Source organism: Mauremys reevesii, linkage group 9 (assembly GCF_016161935.1).
Source record: "Mauremys reevesii isolate NIE-2019 linkage group 9, ASM1616193v1, whole genome shotgun sequence".
Taxonomy (NCBI): domain Eukaryota; kingdom Metazoa; phylum Chordata; order Testudines; family Geoemydidae; genus Mauremys; species Mauremys reevesii.
Window position 1 is genome coordinate 41880621 of NC_052631.1, and position 15462 is coordinate 41896082.

The window sequence follows — 15462 nt, forward strand, 5'->3', positions numbered from 1 at the left end:
TTCCTTCAAACTACCATTCTACAATGAATGGAATGCTCTTTAAGATACAAGGTGTGCAGTTATTTTGCAGTAAATACTTGGGTATGGTGAACTTTTTGGGAACTCTAGGGTGATCTGACATGAAGTTGGAGTTCTCAGCTTTTGGTGTGTGGCATTTTTCTGAGATCTACTCTTTTGGTCTTTCCTAAATGTTTCTGTCTTTATCAGAGACAGAGCAGCATCTTTTCCAGTGATGGTGGTTCATAGCAAGGAAGTTTATTGGTCTCAGAAGAGAAAAGAGTGGTGTAAGGGTAGAACAGATTTAGAATTACTCGTGTATGCAGCCCACCATAGCCATCTCTACCTTTGCTGTGCCTTTCCTGCTTCCATTTCACTTACCCTGAGAATTTACAATAGAATCAAATAATATTTTCTCTCCCCTTCCACCATAGAGTTGGCTGATTCATTTCAGTTCTGACTCTGATGATATTCAGTATTCTAGAAGGTAAGATAATGTAACTTGTGAAACTCTCTTCTGAATTCCAGTTAGCCACTCTGAATAGGTTGTTGGTGTGGATCCACATGTCAGCCAAAATGGCATTTTAACAAACTCTGCCTACTAAATTGTAATACAACAATTTCTCAACCGGACAGGACCCATAGTGCTCAGAGGAATATGAAAGGAAGCTTTGTCCAGTAAAAGACTCTGCGAGGAAGAGATTCAGTCTCCAACAGATTTTGTCAGAAGAAAAGGAAATATTTCTTTTGTGGTTTTAGTAAAATATCTGACATTCCAGAAAGTTTACACTAAAAGATATCTATCAGTCCATTTCAAGTGTTTGTAGTGGTCCCATCAGTGAGTATCGGGGTGACTTCCAGATTGATTGGTGTGACAAGGTCCCTAGTGGACTTTGTGAAGTCTTCAGCCTTTTTCCTGTCCCTGGTTACAGGAAGCTCTGCTTTGGGTACGATTTTTTTTTTTTTTTAAACCATGACCAGAACATTTACTACAAAAGCTTGATCTTGCAGAATCCGGCTAGGGTAGGCCTAGGAACAGCTGCTTGAATTATTTTGAACTCATGAAAGCTTTTTGTGAGTTTTTGAATTGTAGAGGAAACTGAGGCAGGGTACCCTGATCACAGGAGGGTTCTTGGGAGGCAATTGGCCCTGTTGCAGTGTCTTTGAGGAGAAGGATTTGAAATGATAGTGGAAGCATACTGCAAGACAGTTGAGGGACTAGAATATAGGGCACATTCTGTATAAGCTGGTGTTTTTGCATTGTTTTCATATCGCCTTTAGATACAGAGAATTACAGTAATCTAGCCTGCAGGTGACAACTATATGGATCACTGTGGCCAGGTCCTAATAGGGGAAAAAAGAGCAAAGTTTCTTAGCAAAATGGAGGTGAAAGAAGGCATTTTTTTTGTCATTGGCACACTAGCTGATAAGTAGGCTTGGCAGGATTTGAGTTTAATCAGTAACTGCCTGTAAACATAGATTTCAGCTGACACACTGAAATCCCTGGGGAAAAAAAATCATTTGGTAATAGTTGTCCTTCCTGCAGGGATCAGGTGTCACTGGCTGTGCAGGAAGCCCTTTTCAGCCCCACTGTTGCAGACCCCACTCTGTCACTCATCAGCTAAGGGTGCCAGAGATATCTGCTTTGTCCCACCAGGTCTGCAACCTTTCTCACACGTTGCACCTGCAAGGATTCGGCATCATTGGCCCTGCAGCTGTGCAAGGAGCACTCTTCAGCTGTGCTATCATGGCCCTGCTCGCTCACTCACTAGCCAGAAGTGTGGGAGCCATCTCTGGGCAGGAACTGTTCAGCAGTGGGATGGCCTCCCCCTCACAGTCAAGGGTTCACCCTCTTTACAGTCCTGGCAGGGGGTCTCTGCTCTGCTTGGTCAAGTCTACCACTGCCTCTCCTACACCTTGCATCGTGTTGTCTTGGGTCCCTCAGCTATACAGGGAGCCTCCCGCACTCAAGACTGCACCCACCCTAACCCAAACCCTACCCATCAAAATTGTTAAAAAACCAAAATCTTAAAAATAAAAATAGATAAAAATCTGAATTAGAAAAAAAACTGTATTCTTCTTAGCCTGCTAATTGTCTAGGGGTCTAGGCTCAGTGATGAGGCAAGTCGGGCACAGAGCTTTAGTGGGAGGAGTGGGTAGCCTCCTGGCTAGTTGTTTGGTTTGTGTTCTTCTATCTGATCAGTATCACTTCAATCTTGTTTGGATTCCATTTGAAACAGTTGCTTTTCATCCAGGAGGTGATTTCTTGTAAGTATTATAACATTTTAATGGCATTAGTTGCATCTTTGGAAAATGAGATACAGAACCGAGTGTCATAGGTATAATGTTGGCAGTGGCTCTTGTGAGTGTCATACTCTCTCATTGTGCAGATGTTGATGAATAGAGGGACGTAAAGTTGCATCTTTTAGGACCTTATCTATAAGAGGTCTCAGGGCAGAGATACAGTTACCTATTACCAGTGTCTGAGCTCTGCTGATCTGAGCAGAAAGTTGATCTCATCACGTCTTCTCACCTGCTGGAAATTTTGCTCCCGCCTCCTTCATCATTCTTGTGTCCTTCCTCTAGGATTGGCCGAGGAATTGGTATTTCTATTTGAGGACAAGTGAGATGGATAACTCCATTTTCATAATATAATGGATCCGCTAGTAACTGGTTTATGGAAGATGTGGGATACTATATTTTTGGATCTAGGATGTGAGGCAAAAATACAAGATTTGCTGGAAAGCAAAGATGCTACCTGAGATATGATATGATCCCAAGGGTAGATTCAGCAAGCAATGCCTGTACAGCTGCTCCTAATTTTGGATAAGGAACTGTGCTTAAAAACCAAGCAAAATTTAATTGACCAGTTTGCCATTTCTGCTCTCTTCACTGAGCAAGGGCCATGACAAAGTGGGTGGAAGGATTTCATGGTATTGACAGGGCCATGACTCCCAAGTCTGAGAATAGAAACTTGTATGTCAACTACTGTCTCTTGCTTCCTATATGAATCAGTATATAACTTCCAATGAAAATGTTCCTTTCAAAGGAAATATGTCATCCTTAAATTATGTACTAAGCTCAGTCAGTTTGTCAATTTCACATTACAAGTGTCAACTACATCTTGGGTTGATGAGACAAGTTAATTGCAGAATGGCTATTTTAATTTTTACATTATATTTTCACATGTCTATGCCACTGTAGCATAGACATACCCTGGGACTGTTTTCTTGCAAAAGCACAAAAGTAGTCAGAACTGGAGGCATTAAACTATGCTTTAACATATCAGCTGTAACATATCTGCTGTCTCAGCTAGCGTGCGTTAGTGTTCGTGCAGCATCTTCAGCTCTATAATAAGTTTTTTCATGACTGGTTTGCCACAGAGTTGTCTCACTTACATCGTTGATACTAAGCCCTGGTCTATACTACAAACTTATGTTGGTATAACTGTGTCGCTCAGGGGTGTGGAAAATCCACCCCTCTGAGCATCGTTACACGGCTACCTCTCTGATACTTGGGTTTAGGATTTAACTGATAACCACAAAGTCAGTTTTCACAGTAACATTTTTTTTTTAAATTTCCTTTTTTCAACTTTGGCTATGGTATTATGTCCCTCACTTAAAGATGGGAACTGAAAATGTTTTGTTGCATATAGCTTTTCCTGTGTTAGTGGAAGAGCAGTCTTTGAAATTAAAATGATATCTGAAAGGAAAATGTTGACTGAAATGCTGTGGAATTCTTAAAAAGAAAATTAAACAATAATACCCAGAACATACAACTTGAAAATGTGCATAAAATAAACATATAATTCAAGGAAAAGAATAGCAAAAAATGGAACCCCTAACTGTAGGTAGATACCTGTATTTAGCAATGGGATGGGCTAAGAGTTCTAATACATCTTTTCCATTCCTAATGTCACTGATTTTGTGACTCCCGTCTTAAGGGAATTGTGAAGGCTTCTAGGACTAGTCTTTGGTTACTGTAGCCAAAAGAAGCTGCTCTTACTAGTTTATAGGCTCCCAAACATCATAAAAAACATAACACATTTGAGGATGTTTTTAGCCTTAATACTTTCTTTCTTAGATTGGGACTTTTGATTCTCAAAGCTTTTTCCTGATACAATCAGATACATTTTCTAAATTAAAGAGCTTCAAGGTTATAAATTGCCTGGAACAGCTAATTTACAGTTTCTTTTACTGTGACTTGCATTACAGTATTAAAGGTTTGAAGTAAACTTTTCAAATTGTGTGGTGTATTGTAGATGCTGGTCATCTTTCATGCTGAGATTTTTGAATTGCCAGTTTGCTTTTCATATTTACCAGGGAATGAGTGAGGCCTTTATGTGCCTATCTGTATACCGTATGTAGTACAGCATAAAGGTTTTTGGGCAAATGAATGGGTGGAGTGACTTTAAACTGCACACCAGGAAGAGAAGCTAAGTCATAAATCTGTGATATTTTTCTAGAACATTTACAAAGTTTTGGGATTTGGTTTTTAAATATTAAGAATAATAGTAGTATTTGAGTTTGAAAGTCATCCATAAAATCCCTCAAAAGTTGTGATCTATCTTTTTAGTGAACTAAGTGTCTATAAAAATGTGCTTGTGTGTTTATTCAGTTGCTATGGGCAAAATGTGGGTTATATTTGTTCGGTAGGGGAACCTCTGACACTGAGCTAATGAAGCCTAATAAAAATCTGTGAATCTTCTGCATCATGGTGTAGGTGATCTTGTTCCTCATCTGTCAGACAAGTAGAATCTTAGAGTCTTTGGTGATTGGAGAGAGGAGTGTGGCTAGTGGGAAATGTAGGTATGGTTATGAGCTGCATTGCTAATCTGATTATTCAGTCTTGTGTTGAATTTACTATGTTGTTTTTTAGACTGACTGTAGTAAATGTGAAATATGTTGGTAAATAATGCAAGTAGGTGATCAGTGGTTGTCAAACATCTGAGTATGAATTCACCTCACTCAACATGCCTAAAACAGAGGTAGGAAACTACAGACTAGATTAAAGTAATGAAAACAGATTGTTCTAAAGTGAAATGTAAACATTGTCAAGCAAGTTAGTGTGAAAAAAAGGATTTGTGCTCATTTCAACAAGTGCTGAAAGCATTTGATTTGGTTCTCAGAGATCAAATATGCCACTGAACAAAACTTTCACTGTAAAAGTAGAATAGAAGAACATTGATGAATTTGATCCTATGAGACATTTTCAGTGATTAGCACCAAAATGCACCTGTGATTATACTCTTCAACATGAGTTTCATGCAGGAGCAATCTCTGTTATCCCAAAAATGGCAAAGATGAGTTGGTGATTGTTGTTCAATCAGCTGAAAAGCAAAGACTGAAATCCTTTGATGCTAACATCATCTTAAATGTAGCACAAGATGAGCACTTTAAGGAAATGGGGTTGTCATAATTCACTGCTAGAATATTGTGCAAGTATAATCATGGAAGGTGGAATCAGTGTTTTAGCCCATTCTTATTGTTTTGTTTGAAACTTCTTTCTAGGGTAGGTGTTTTATAAATAAATAAAAGCATAAATATTGATAAGTGTATTGGTATTTGAGAGAGAATATGAAAAAATAATAGGTCTAAGTAATTAGTAGACTGAAGTATTTGGGAATTACATATCGCATAGCAAGCTAATTATTTTGAACAATACACAGTTTTGCACATTTCTGTGTTTGAGGAATTAATACTTATTAACTGAATTGCATAGTGTATATATACAGTTCCATTTCACATTCTGTCCAGTACAATGGCTTTCTTAGGGTTGGTTTTCACTACAGAGTTAGGTCGACATAAGGCAGCTGATGTCGCCCTAACTGTCAGTGTCTACACTACAATCTTGCTCCCACTGATGTAAGTGCCGTACTAGACTGACATAATAACTCCATCTTCACGAGAGGCATAGGACTTATGTTAATGTAGTTAGGGTGATGTTGTGTCCCTGTAGACACTGCGGTACTTACATTGGCTAGTGGCTAAAATTCCTGTCAATTTCATGGCTCCCTGGTGGAGCCGTGATATTGACAAGAAAGGTTGGTAGGTTCCCTACTGTTAACCCTGTGCCTGGCTCACAACTAGGGCTGTCACCCCAGGGTGAGTGGGAGGCTCCAGCTAGAGCCTGGCTGCCCTCGGACTCTCGGCTACCTGCTCCCAGCGGGCTGCTGTCTAGGCTCCCCTCACATTGCTGGGAACCCTGCTGCCCCACGGGCTCCCACTTCCCAGCAGGCTGCTGCCTGGGCTCCCCACTCCGAGCCTGGCTGCTGGCACTGAGAGCCCCAGCTCCCCACGGAGCTCCCCTGAACAGAAACAGTAGCAGTGTAAAAATGAAAAGAATGTCAGTTTCACTGCTGGTAGGCTCTGTGCTGTGAAAGTGAGCCTGCGTGGGGCTCACAGCTGGGGCTGTCACCCTGGGCTAGATGGGGGGCTCCAGTTGTGAGCCCTTGGTGACTGTCAGTGCCCCGCACTGAGCTGTCAATGCCCCACTTTAGTTGTTGCAAGCGCTCCTGGTGAGGACACACTGCACCGGCAGAAGGAGGATAGTGTGGACACCAACAGCTGATTGAATTACTGTAGTGTCTGTAGGTCAACCTAAATTAAGTCAACCAATTTTGTTGTGTAGAAAAGCCCTTAATAGCTGTCACTTACCATTTTTCATTTAAAAACTGTTCTTTGGTTAGAAAAGAGGGTTTTTTTTAAATTTTCCACCTTTAAATTGGTAACACTGCAAATAATTCATTTCTGCATGAAGCAAAGTGGTAAGCAATAATAGCTGGAACAGTTTAAAAAAAAGTCCTGATTGAGACCTTTGGGTGCTACTGCATGATCAATAATTGATGATAGTGTTTCTACCTTACAAGCAGGATGCTAATATTGCGCATTGGATGGAGTACAATAATCTTGATGAAAAAAGTAGGCACTTCCAGCCCTAACAGCCACTCTATATGCCTTTCTTGACTGATATAGATGAAAAAATTTGTAGTGACTTATAAGAAGTATCATTTATAAACTGTATACAGATAACTGTATACAGTTAATTCATGCCAAGCATTATAGTGGAGTATTTGCTGCTTTTAATGTTGTTTACTTTTGCATGCTAGTGTTTCTGCATGGATTGATTCTATGTCTGATGCTGTTTAATATTTTTATCTGTGATCTGGAAGTAAATATAAAATCACTGCTGATAAAATTTTTGGATGCCAAAGATTGGCATAATGACAAATGATGAGGATAGGGCAGTTTCATACACAGTGATCTGGATTGCTTGGTAAACTGGGTTCATTCAAAAATGCAAGGTTGTACATCTAAGAACAAAGAACGTAGTCTTTGATTACAGAATTGGAGACTTTATCCTGCATAGCAGAGAGAAAAGGTGAGTGAAGTAGTATCTTTTATTGGACCAACTTCTGTTAGTGAAGTTAGAAAGAGACAAGCTGTCACGCTTACACAGAGCTCTTCAGGTCAGTAAATCTGAAAAAGATTTAAGGGTCATTGTAACTCAACATGAATGCCCAATGTGGTGCTGTGGCAAAAAGGATCAATGCAATATTTGGATGTATAGACGGGGAGAATAGAGACTAGGAAAGGAGGTGATTTTATCTACATAAGGCATTGGCAAGACATTCTGAAATACTGTGTATGGTCTGGTAACAATATTTAAAGACTGCTGAAAGACTGGAGAGGGTACAGAGAGAAGCCACAAAAATTATTTGAGGTTTAGAAGAAAAATGACCTCGGCATGATCTAGACACACAAGTTACACTGGCGTAGATACACCTATTGGGGGTGTGCATCTGACTTTCTTGTTGTTGACATAGCGATGCTGGTAAAAGTCCTAATGTAGATTCAGTTATACCAATATAACTGTACTTATACTCAACGCTATTGGGGATTGCAAATATACCTATGCTGACAAAATCCTCCTGTTGTATTACAGTGAGAACTTTAAAGAGTTAAATCAATTTTGCTTATCAAAAGATTGAGAGATGACTTGATAACTGTTTATAAAACGTTCCAGGGGAGAAAGTACTGGGTACCAAAGGGCTCTTTACTCTAGTGGAGAAAGATGTAACAAGAACCAGTGGCTGCAAGTTAAAGCCAGACTAAGTCAAATTAAACATCCAGCACAAATTTGTAATAGTGTAGGTGATTAACTGCTGAGATCAGGTACCAGAAGATGTGGTGGATTCTCCATCTCTTGATATCTTCAGATCAAGGCTGGATGCCTTTCTGGTAGATATGGGATTTAGTCAAACCTAAGTTATTGGGCTCCATACAGGAGTAATTGGGTGAAATCCTATGGTCTGTCTTACACAGGTCAGACTAGATGATCTAATGGTCCCTTCTGGCCATAAGGCCTGTTACTCCTTGGGGAATTCTGTGCCACTGCACAATGCAGAATTTGCGCAAAAAATAATGTTGTGTGCGGAATTTCCTTTTTCCCACCCAGAAACGGGCTGCAGAGCTGCTGGTTGCCACCAGGGGCTGCTGGACCCAGCAGAGCACAGATTGCAAATAGAAGAGACTGCTGGGGGGAGGTGGGTGGAGCATGGAGGGTTCCATTTCCCAGCATACCCTGAAGAAAGAAGATGGCGTGCAGGAAACTCCTCACAAACCTGGGACCCAACATCAGGCTGTTTCTCCCTCTGGATCCCTTGGCTCTAGGAGGAAGAGGATGCGAATGTCTGGGCTGGCAGGGGGCCATAACTGGGGCTCTTGAGGGGTAGTGAGTGCGTTTGTCTGGACTGGGGGGGGGTACCCCATGGCTGGGCTTTGGGGGTGGGGGGCAGAGAAACAGGAACTGGTTTGTCATAGGGATTTCTTTAACACTCTTCTTCCAGGGAAGTTTTTGTGTGTGTCTGTATTGTTACAGACATAGAATCATAGACTTTAAGGTCAGAAGGGACCATTATGATCATCTTGTCTGACCTCCTGCACAGTGCAGGCCACGGAATTTTACTTACCCACTCCTGGATCAAACCTGTGTCTGAGCCATTGAAGTCCTCAAATCATGGTTTAAAGACTTCAAGGTGCAGAGAATCTTCCAACAAGTGACCTGTGCCCCACACTGCAGAGGAAGGTGAACCCCCCTCCCCAGGGCTTCTGCCAATCAGACTTGCTGACAGGTATTTTGAAATAAATCCCTAAAATAATTGAAACTGGTGTGATTAGATGCAAGATTGTAAATGATTGTTCTGTTTTTAATATTGGCTTAACAATAAAACAAAATGTATCCTTTTACTCATTATTGTCATCTTTTCTTGTGTTTAAGTCAATCTGTACATTTTTAACATTGTTTCTAAATAATTGACTTGATATTAGTAGTTCTGCCTTATTTAAATTATGCTGATTTTGTTTAATTTTTAACAAGTTGCTACATCTTATCTGCTCGCACAATAGCAGAACATTTTCTGTGCTTGCTCATTAGGCGTTAGGTCTTAACATATCTGTGCAATTGTTATCAAAAGGTGCTTTTTCATTATAGCTACCAAGAGATAACTTGTTTTTCTTGGCCTGCTTCCCTCATCCATTACATATTAAATGGAATACAACCATTTCATCTCAACCTCTGTACTTCTAAATGAGTCAACATACATTTGAGTATTTGACACTGTTTTGGTCTATGGTACATTTTTAAAAAGTGACAGACAAAAAAGACATTGTTAAATTAGAAGCCCTACAATTGAAAGAATAAAGTTGTAGGCGGCATTAGAATTTGACTGTTGTAGCTGATTACTTGCCAAATGTGTGAAAGTAGGAATTCTGTGCAACTATATCTTAATATAATTAATTTCTAGAAGTCACAGGAAAATTTGACAAGTCTGAGAGAACTTTTTTTCCGCCAGAGCAGGGCAGTCCGGGATTTCTGATCTAATACATAACCAGAAATGGAAGTGTGACATTCACCAGAGTACAGTCTGGACAATTGAACAGCTGTGTCCCTTCAACCCTCCAGCTTTCACACTGCTTTGCTGTGAGAACAACCGCTCCTGACCTGTTCAGACACAGCATAGTCACACACAGCCTATCGCATGCAAAATCACTCCCAACTAAATGATATGAATACTTCTAGCCAGCCACTTCTAAATTATATTGCAGAGTGGCACCAGCAAATTCCCAGTGCCAGTCTTGTCCTCAGAAATGTGCATCTTGTACTGCCCAGTTCTTTCCTTCTGTGAAGTACAAACTCACAGAAAGTCCATCATTTCATTAATAGAAAATGATATGCACAAACCCTGTTATCTCAAATGGAGGCTCCAGATACTTCAAACATGCATTCGTTTAGATAAAACAATAAAACAAATTTATTAACCACAGAAAGAATTTAAGTGATGACAAGTAATGAGACATAAAAGTCAGAATTGGCTACGAAGAAATAAAAGGTGTAAAATGTAAACTAATACTTAACTGAACAAGCTAATTGAATTCAAAGCAAAGTTTTTTCTCATCACATGCTTTTCCTGGCTGAACTCCTTCAATCAGGACCACTCACTCAGTTCATTGATGCTTCCTTTATCTTTCAAATGTTGATGCAGTGAGTAAAAATGAGGGGGGAGAGGTGATTTCTGTCCTCTGTTCCCCCTCTTATAGCCTTTCTCTTTTTGGAGTATCCACTCCAGCTAGAGTTCAGGTGGCAGCAAGTCTGTTTTGAACGGGAACCCCAGCTGTTTATTTGCCAATATGTAAATTTCTCACTTATGCCTTTCTTCCTGCCAAAAATGTCCCCTTAATCAGGTGATAGTCCATTTGATTATGCTGAAACCTGGCTGAGGTGCTGACTAGCATTTTGTCTCTGAGGAACTGATTTGGGCTACTGTAACATCATACGGTAGAATCTTGTAACTTTACATACAATGTTGCCATGCATACTTTACAAGGACAATAATGATCAGTGAATTATGAGTTTTCAAATGATACCTCACAAAGGGATACTTTGTACAAATGTTTTCATAGTTTTGTAAAAATGTCATAGGAAGACGATATTTTCTCTGCCTTCCTCTGTTCTTCAGTGTTCCTTGAACTTTGTTCTAGCTTCAAGAGAGTTGTTGAGGTCCACGCTAGTGAAGTTTGAGTGCCTGTATTCCAGCCCTCTATGGAGTAATTTAATAGAGATGCCAGTAAGTGAAGATGTACTGTACTACTATTTGTACTTTGTTCTCAGAATGTTTTTCTTAGTAATAGTCATGCAATCAACTTATTTTTAATTTCGTCACTCCTTGCTTAAATAACTTCCCTTATTGGATGATTATACTGTTTCAGTGTATCTCTTTCTAACCCGTATTTGAATTAGCCTGTAGGAGAGTGCACTTTCTGACATTTCAAATGAGAAGTAGAAATCTTGTTCCTTAGTATATTAAATTGATCACAAGGAAGAAACTGCATGTCAGTGTTCTTGCATTTGTTCTAGTTTTTCTTGAGCAAGAGAAACAAGTGTCCCTGTAGATTAACTTTTTCAAGCTTTATCTATTATTATTATTATTATTTTTTAAAGCAGCAAGGCAATCTTAAAGGTTATCATTTGTTAACCGTAGTAGTTTAAAATTGGTTACAATTTAACCCATATTCCATACAGCCGTTACAAACTATTTATGATTTAAAGACATGGTTCTCAAACTTATTTGATTGGGCTCCCCTTCTTTGTGTCAGTAGTTGTTTATGCACCCTGCTACTCAGCTCTAAAGGCAAAGTGTAGAGCAGCATCTGCTGGCTGGGTGCCCAGATATGAAGGCAATGCCATGCCAGCAGCAGCACAGAAATAAGGGTGTCAGTGTGAAAAGTGATGTTCATCAATATCACTTTTCACAGAAGACTTAGTGCCCCACTGCTGCCTTTACTCTTGTGCTACTGCTGCCATCCCGGGATTGACAGCCAGAACCCCACCACCTCCAGATGAGGGACTGCGGGGATAGGAGGAGGAGGAAAGGGTTAGGGAGCCTGGGCTGCCTCCTGGTGGAGGGGAAGGGTGAGTTTGAGCCCGGGTGGTGGGTATCCAGCTGCCCCTTTATCCCCCACCTCCTGGGTGTGCACAGCCCTTCTGCATGAGCCCGGGGCTGATAGCCAGAGTTCTTTTTTTTTTTTTTTTTAAAGGCAGCACACATTCCCATGCTTCCTTGGGAGGCCCACCCCATAGTTTGAGAACTGTTGATTTAAAGTAATGTTTATCAAGCAAATTTTGCACAGCCAGATCAGACCTTGGCACAATTAGAAATTCTGTACAATCTGACACAATGAGTCACCATGTCCTGTTACCCCAAATGTCTGGATGTTCACTTTGTTAGTATTGACCCTGTCTGCCATCTGTGGGACCCCTTCAGAACATGGCATGCATAAGTAAAATCCAAAATGTAGTTCCATGTAAGCAAGATGCTATTTGTAAAAAGAAACAAGGATGGTGGGGTAAGGTTGAGAGTAGGAAAAGGATAGAATGGCAGTTTCCCACCTCAAGCTGTAAGAGAGGGTACAAGTGAAGTCTCCTTTAAGTAGCTAGGAGGGAGGCCTGCATCTTTGTCTGTATTTAAAGTTATATTTTTACCCTGAAATAATGAAATTGGAAATGGGGAGCTTTTCCTTGAAGGTTAATAAATAAACCAGAAGTTAGACAAAAAATGTAATGTAGCTTTTTAATATACTCTTGGTTTTGGAGGGAAAGGAAGATCTGATTTTGTTGAACTCTAAGGGTTGATTGTACTTGTTTCAGGAGGTACCTCAACACTGAACTAGGGGGATTACCTTTAATTTCTGTACACATCCACCATTTGGCATCTCTGCTGAGCCTTACAGTAAGACTATCAATTGATAGTAGGCTTTATCATGTGGATGCTCGTCCAGTAGGAACTGGGCCAAAAACACCAATGCATTTCATATGTAGCCATTCTGTGGCAACTGTTTATAGACATTATTTATGTGTTAATTTCAAACCAATGACTTAGACTCTAAGTCATTGGTTTGAAATTAAGTCTAAGTCTTAGAGGAAAAAGATACTATATCACATTCTTAGTGCCCTGTTTAGCTTTTGGAGAATTGACTGTGCCGTGTTCTTGTTTTTGATATCCACTTGCACTAAACAAAAAAAAGTTACATTCTCTGTTTTCCAAATTTGAACACAATAGTGATACTTTAAACATCTTGGTTTTCATTAGGCTGGGTCAAACTTTTCTCTTTCTACCAGATCCCGTTAGGTTAGTGCAGACAGTAAAGTGTGCTTATGATTCTGTGATAAGTGCTCAGTGGAAGGTTATTTGTGGCCTCAATTCACAAATGAATAATGATTAATGAATAATGATTACTGAGAATGAGGGACGAAGCAAAGAAACATGCTAATTCAAAAGATAAAGCTGTCCAGGTGCTTATTAGCAGACTAACTTTTTGAAAAAGGTCTCAAGGTAATTTTTAAAGTGGCAAACAAAGCTGTTTAAGTAGGGAGGGATAGCTCAGTGGTTTGAGCATTGGCCTGCTAAACCCAGGGTTGAGAGTTCAATCCTTGAGGGGGCCGCTTAGGGATCTGGGGCAAAAAAATTGGTCCTGCTAGTGAAGGCAGGGGGCTGGACTCGATGACCCTTCGAGGTCCCTTCCAGTTCTAGGAGATTGGTATATCTCCAATTATTACCTTTAGTCTGCAAAAACAAACAAAAAACCACAACTCAGATGCTGATACTGGGAAAATTGTTATAATTTGATATGGTTCAATGGGCTGATTTTTGGATGAATATCACATGGCACTTCCTTTGGACTTTCCCTTTTTTATTAGACAGATGTGGTATGTTGCAGTTTTTCCCAACCTCTCTCATGTCATGTATTGTAGCTTGCCTTTTAGAGAAGTTTCCCCAGGTTAGCAAGAGAGAGAGATCCTAAGCGATTCATGTATCGGGGGTAGCCTGTGTCCCTAAGGAGTCCAGTGGCACCTTAAAGACTAACAGATTTACTTGGGCATAATCTTTTGTGGATAAAAAACCACTTCTTCTTCTGCATGCATCTGAAGAAGTGGGTTTTTTATCCACAAAAGCTTATGCCCAAGTAAATCTGTTAGTCTTTAAGATGCCACTGGACTCCTTGTTTAAGTGCTTCATGTTACAATTGAGGGCAACTGGACTTGTATTCCTCCTCAGTGGTCCAGCAAGGACACCCACTTTCAGGCTTCCAGCTTCCCAGCTGATGCCTCTCTTGGGTGGAGACCCACGTCTCACTTCCTTCTGGCAAGGGTACGTCTAGGCTGAACAATTTCTTGCCTTCACTGTGCATTTCCCAGTAAAGACAGTCTCTCTAAACATACCTGCTTGAGGTGAGGTTCTGTGGCTTGCAATTTGCAAAAGGTCAGACTACATGATCGTAATGGTCCCTTCTGGCCTTAATACTTGAGTCTTGCTATAAATGGAAGCTACCCCATAGTTCTTTCTAAGCAAGCTTACTTTATTCTTAAGGTAAAAAACATTACAGAGAAAACATTAAAAACAATAAAAGAACATGCATGCTAATAAGTTTACTAGGCATCAGCCCACCCTATGGGTTTCTTTGTGGTTACATGTTCATCAGAGCTTCAGCTCAGAACAGTTACACAGTCTTATGAGGCCTCAGTAGGCCAAGTACTTCCAATTCTCTAAGGATTGGGGCCGTCCGTGAACCAGAGGTCCTGTCCATTTGCTGGATCAGGCAGAAGGCCCTGAGTCAGTTTAAACCCCAAGCTTTTATCCAAAAGTCTTTTCTTTGTCTGTTGGTCTCTGGAGAATGAAGTTTGAACTAGTATATGCATATCTCCCCAGAGGTGTGGATTCAAAGGCTGATAACTGAGGAAATTCATGAGCATCACCTCCATGCTAGAGGAGGTACATACAATTCCACAGCAACACATACGCAATTACATTTTTAATACAATGTACCCCAAAGGTACTAACCCTTATTCAGTGAAGTTTATCTTAATTCCAAAAGGTTTATTCAGGGTATTTTAGGATGTCAGTCTGTCACACTTCATATGTTTTTTCCCCCTTCACAGCTGTATCCATTATGTTTCTAGAACGGGTCGGCAACCTTTGAGAAGTGGTGTGCTGAGTCTTCATTTATTCACTCTAATTTAAGGTTTCGTGTGCCAGTAATACATTTTAACATTTTTAGAAGGTATCTTTCTATAAGTCTATAATATATAACCAAACCATTGTTGTATGTAAAGTAAATATGGTTTTAAAAATGTTTAAGAAGAGTCATTTAAAATTAAATTAAAATGCAGAGCCCCCCCCAGACTGGTGGCCAGGACCTGGGCAGTGTGAGTGCCACTGAAAATCAGCTCATGTGCTGCAAGTTGTCTACCCCTGTTCTAGAATATAGAGGGATACCCCAGCTTCTTTAGCAAGATGCAGCACTGGCTTTTTAGTAGGAATTTCAGTCTCAGGAGACACAAATGAGGTTCCCACTAGTGTCACTCTATTTCTTCAACAGAAATAGCACAAATAACTCATTTGCTTAGTTT

General features: G+C 40.2%; 1 protein-coding gene and 1 long non-coding RNA gene across 7 annotated transcripts in view; one reads left to right on the forward strand and one right to left on the reverse strand.

Annotated features, from left to right (window-relative positions):
* The window catches only part of CAB39 (calcium binding protein 39), a 74552-nt gene that overhangs the window by 14517 nt on the left and 44573 nt on the right, over nt 1-15462 (forward strand). The window contains exon 1 of one of the 6 annotated variants that reach the window (XM_039488399.1): nt 11102-11122. The exons of the other annotated variants lie outside the window; for them this stretch is intronic. The gene's annotated coding sequence lies outside the window, so the exon portion shown is untranslated. Of the gene's footprint in view, nt 1-11101; nt 11123-15462 lie in introns of those variants that run through there. 6 annotated transcript variants of the gene reach the window in all.
* LOC120371922 overlaps nt 10996-15462 on the reverse strand; it is a 32033-nt gene continuing 27566 nt past the window's right edge. The window contains exon 5 of the long non-coding RNA XR_005584652.1: nt 10996-11095. This is a non-coding gene — a long non-coding RNA (uncharacterized LOC120371922). The remainder of the gene's footprint in view (nt 11096-15462) is intronic.